The sequence below is a fragment of the Vigna umbellata genome, chromosome 1 (genome assembly GCF_029865625.1).
Source record: "Vigna umbellata cultivar VRB3 chromosome 1, Vumbellata_1.0, whole genome shotgun sequence".
NCBI lineage: Eukaryota > Viridiplantae > Streptophyta > Magnoliopsida > Fabales > Fabaceae > Vigna > Vigna umbellata.
This window is the reverse complement of record NC_142165.1, coordinates 72,710,141-72,716,140: the sequence shown is the minus strand read 5'-3', so window position 1 is coordinate 72,716,140 and position 6,000 is coordinate 72,710,141.

The following is a 6,000-nucleotide window of genomic DNA, read 5'->3' as shown; positions in this document are numbered from 1 at the left end:
TTATTCTCGATTGTAGTTTTTTATTCAATGAGAAATCATTGAACACAAATACAATTGAAAAAAATTGTTATGAATGAAAACAACTATTTTTTACCTATTGTTGTTTATTTGTTTCTTACTTCACAAACACAAATACAAGATAAACACATAAGCATTCAGTTTTGAGTGGAAAATAGGTAAAATATTTGTCAAAAAATGATATAAAAGAGTGAAGATTATTTGTACCAAGTAATAAATATAATTTTATGATTTTCTGCTAGTTACCAAGTAAGATGGCAAGTAGGATTATTACTTATATACATATTTGTGGTAGACTCTTTCAATACAAGAATGTGAGTGTTTATGTTGTTGTTACTAGCATTGACAACATATCAAATGTAGGAAGAGTATGTAAAACATGTTTTACAAAATCACTTCCACCAATGGTACCGCATAAGAGGAAGAACAAACATATTTTGTTATGTTGAAGAACATGTATGCATGAAAACTTATCTAATGTTTATTAGCATTAGTAATACTTATACTAATTTATGTCTATATTAAGATGAATATAAAATATCAAAGAAGGATAGTTTTATCCTTTAATCCATTTCACTTGTAAAACTAAGAGTATTATGAATTTATTCAATGTAGATACATAGTTATAAGGAAGGTTGTTAAGAAAGCGATTATTGAGATTATAGAAACAACATTCAAGGAAAAAAAAATATTCAGATGGATGTTCAAGCAAGATGAATGGAACATGAAAATGACTTTTTATTGTTATAAAATAATAATAATTGCAAAAGAAAAGTTAGTTTTAAATGTTAGATTTCTCATTAACGTTTACAAGTGTGCAATTTTTTTCTCTCATTAAAGTTCATAAGTGTCAACGATCAGTTTTTATTATTCATTATTGTGACAACGGTTTTTGATCAAGTTTTTCTCTATAAATAGAGCATTACCTACATTCCAAAAAACACATCAAATCAAGCTATCAAGTGTAACATTCCAAATATAGCATAAAACCATATACAGGTGTCATCATTTAATAATATGGTAAAACAGTTACTAGAAATAAAGTTAACCTTACAGTTATTTCAAAATAACCATAAAAGTTCAAACTTTACAATAATTCTATACTATTACAAAACTAGGTACATAACCGAGCGGTCATTTCAAAACTAGAACTATAACCGCACGGTTAATACAAAACCACTCAGCTCTAGTACCGAACGGTCTTAATCTACACAACAAGATCCTCGTCATCCAACGCCTGCTCCAAAGAACACCCGTCTCCCTCTGCTCACACCCACAAGGTGATTATTGTAAAGAAGAATTTCCGAACAGAAAGAATAACAAAAGAAGGGTAAGCTAGTGTAATTTAATTAATCATACAAATAAAGCAAATACATAATCTTATAACCATTGAACACTCAAAGTTACAAAACCACTAACCACACAAGCATGCAATGACCGAATACTTGACTTTTACCATCCGGAGTGTATAAATTATCGAGTTCTAAGGATTTGTGCACTGGTGTGATGAAGTACTGGAAACTCCATCAACCATCACACCAGGTTAGTCCTACAAACGCCCTCTTGCCATACAGGCAGTTTGGACTCAAACCTCCTGCTATTCTCACCACATGACTCATCCCACTCTACTTGAGCATGGATAATCATTTAGAATGTCAGGATAAATCCCAACAAAACTCTGGCCATTTATACAGTAAACCACAAAAACAATCACCACCATGTAACCTCTCCTTGAGGATAATATTAATACCTCTATCAAACATACTTTTACTTTAACACCATCAGGATCGTGTGTACACATTCATCAAAGCAATTTGAACAATTAATTATCCTACACATTAGAATAAATATAAACCGAACCAAATTAACCAAACACATATGAATAAAACCGACCACTATATGTAGGCTGGAAACCGAACGGTTTCTAACTTTCCAAAAGACAGGATCGAACGATACATAATATATAAGGCTGAAGAATTGAACGAACGCTATTAAAAATTGCTCACTAGACTAGAAACCGAATGCTACCATCAGACCAAGTACTAAACTTAAACCAAATACTAAAACTCAAACCGAACACTTAATGTAAGACCGAGCATCTTTCCCTATCCACATAACAGAACCGAAAGGTCCATACTAGTTAATAAAGAGGAAGTAGCCGAACACTATTAAGGACCAACCCCCAAGAAAAGACCAAACACTAATACAAATACAAACACTACCAATACAATTACCCACATAAGCCGAACACCCTTTAGCTTAGATCTAACACCTAATGTCTAGGTCAACACTGAGAATTTATAACAAATGTTAATCATCACTTATTCAACACCTATCCTTAACCAAAACACAACATTCTCACCAACTTCTATATTTTTCCAAACTTGTATTATACTCCCTTCCCTGTCCAAGTTTACTGACCCAAAATAGAAAAACAAAAACACTCAAACCGATCACTATACAGAAGATTTCAACCGTTCCCCAGGTTCTAGCCGTATACAGAGTTTCAAACTCAATTCAATCAAACATTCACTTATTCATTCATGCAAACATCCAAACAGAAATTCCCAACACCGAAAAACATAATTAAATTACTAACTTCCCTTACCTCGAATAATCCAGACAATTCTACACTTCCACAACCTTGCCTAACCCGCAAATAACTTCTAAGGCAGCCTACAATTTCTGATCGGTGAAAAGGAACCAACCAGAGAATCATAGACAGAAAAACAGGTTCAGAGGAGTAGTTGATGAACACATGCAAGCTGAACAGTGCTTGCATGTAACAAAAAATGTAGAAACCTCAAAGAACGAAGGAATTGAACTTATCAACTCTAACACAGCAACTTGATCGGTGAAAAGAAAAGTTCTTGACACCAAGAAAGCTCAGGCACGACCTGATTGATGATCAAATGCAGAAAAAGTGAGAATTTTTAGAGAGAATTTGTAGAGAGAAGGAGGAGAAAAGGAAAACTCATAATTCGGAGAGAAGAAGTGCATGAAGAGAATGGCACGAAATTTTGAAAAGTTCATTTATATACTACTGTAAAAAACCGATCGGTCCACTCAGATGCATACACGTGTCCTCCCCACTTTCTTTGATTTTCACGGTTCTTACATCAAGCTTTATCTTATCCTTTCAAAAGGAAACTTTATTCCTCAAACTATCTTCTTAGTTTTTCTTCTTTCTTTTCTTATTCTCTTTATATCCTGAATTTATTCGTTTACTCTCTTTAGAGTTTCTTGCTAGTTCTGAGATTCTCGAATATTTTGAGAAATTCCTGTTGTATCTTAGGATATTTGCACAATACACCGCGGATAAGTCCTTAAGGACAATGAATTTACGTGCCTAAGAAAATACGATTATGTGATTTAGTTAGCAATTTCTACAACACTTATTACTAAGGTGTTACTTGGAAGAATGCATATTAACTATATACTAAGGTGTTACTTGGAAGAATGCATATTAACTACATACTATTAATTAAACTTAAAATAAATTATAAAACATGAAGTGAGATTAAATATTGATGATTGTAGAAAAAAATTAAAATTAAGCGTTGTCATATTGTTGGTATTTTAAAATAAGAGAGTTAGTCAGAAAAAAATATATAATATGAATATTCTTATGCTTAGACTTTATCACCATAATCTCTCGTTCTATTATCCTGTAAATTAAAGTTTTCTTCTTTTTCATTTTCATCAATTTGTATAATAAGAAGTTATACTAAAATCCTGAAGAGAAAACCACTCAATAGGATAAACTTGTATTATGTTGAAGAATTTAAAGATAATAAGTAACCATTCTCTGTTTCCATATGAATGATTTAGGGATTATGTTCTCTTAAGTCAAGAACGTATTCATGAGAATGTGAAGATTTCCATAGTCACACATAATGTATGGATGCAGCGGAATGATTAAAAGAAGATAAGGTGTTGGTGCAGTGGAATGTGAAAACAATGGTGGTGTGAGAAAGACTGGACCTATCTAGGAGAAGGCTTTAAGAGCTCTCAAGCAGGTGACTCTTGAAAACAAGAGGGGAAGCTTGGGCAGGTACATAAGAACTTAGCCAAGTGCAGAAGAACTCGTTAGCCAAGTGTAAGAAATATTTTGACATAAAGAAGTTTTCCAAACAAATCCGTAGCCTATATGTTTAATAATATTGTCACCATTTAGATAACATCAACAATACATAAGTTAATTTGAAGATGCCTTAAATTATTTAGAGTTATTTAATACTCCTTTTTAAGTAAAGCACACATCACAAAGCTAGTTTAATGATCTATAATGTATCCTAAAACTACCCTTACAATGCATCATTCACAATTTCTTTCTATTTTTTGTCACATCATATGGCCTATAGGAAATAAGAAGTTCAGCCATGACCGAAGATTCCAAGCCAACATGAGATTACTTAATAGAAACTACCTTCACAGTTCATCAACATCTCACACCTACAGATATTAGAATCACCCTCCTAATTTGAGAGCTTCTTTAATCTTTATAAAATTATTAACGTGAGCAATAAAATCAATATTACTAATTACACCAGATCAATCCTAAGTTTGGTGTTTGGGTTATGTTCTTAATTATGTGTGTAAAAAATGAAAAAAAAAAGTTATAATTTACTGACATATTTATCGAATCGTAAAATTATAATTTTGGTTTTATTTACCATTAATAATGAGACTGACAACAAATTGACGGTATATGATTTTTGATTTCTACCACTAGAATCATAAATTGGAGACATGTGATTAAAGAAAAGACTCTCGATTTAAGAAAATTTGAATTTCCCAGAGCATTTTGTCGAAACTGCAGCATTTGCTGACATGTGTATAGCTGCACTGGTTAGGCTTTAAAACCCTGGCCTTGGCTCCTCAGTTTCCAACAAAAAGTTTGTTTTGTGGCTTAGTTTTGAACTTTTGACTGAGCAGCAGAAAGCTCAAAGCAATAGACTGATGAGGCCTGAAATGTCCATGGTGGTCCCAGCCACATGGGTTTTCAACTAGATCCATGCTCATCGATTTGGGATCTCAGCATCTTCACTTAGGATCAGATTGGATAGATATGGCTGCACAGACAAAAAATCAATATTCCATGTGAAAATTTAAGGGTCCAGTTTTCTGTAACAGACGGATGCTACTTAGCTTTTCAGAATACCTTAGGGAAATCCTCTCTGGCTTTTTGACCACTTTATTTATATACACTTTTAATAATCCAGGTAGCAACTCACCAGCTAGAATGCAAAAGTATAAATCTAAATTCTTTAGGTTCCGAATATTTGAACACAGACTAGTAATTGATTCCTCATAAAACCAAACAACGAAAAATTTACAAACCTGTTCTCCTTTTTTTAACACAGATTTTTGGTTATTATTAGTATATCACACTAAGAGTCTAAAACTCATGGTCCCCTACTCTTTTCTTCTATAACAAGGTTTAAATCAGTGATGTAGGTACACTATGGTTTTAAAACAGAACAATTTGAACTGGTATGGTAGGTAAGTGTCGTATCCATGATTATTATGTAAGAAATGCTGTTCAACAGGACAAAAATCAGTATTAGTTCACAACGAGAAAGGAAGATATATCATTGATTAAACAATGATACCATGTTTTTTGTTAAAAAGTTTTGTTAATAAAAGAAGGCATTGTTGTTGTGCAGGTTCTTGAAAACGTACGGCATTTTCCTTTCTGCTGCATAATTCTAGAACATATGTTTGATGTCATACTTTACTTATTATTTATTATGGAAGCTTTATGATCTAAAGTGACACAATGAACATTCCACGGAAGAAAAACTAAAAGGGCACATGGATGTGCATAATGCACAGTGATGATAGCGAAAATGAAGTAATTGTGGGAGTGAGAGAGTGTGAGATTTTGAGCCGTGGGATAAGGGTGATGTTACAGGCCAAGAATTAAGAGATTAGATTTGCCTTTATGAAATTATTGAGAAAGGAAAAAGGTTTTGGGGC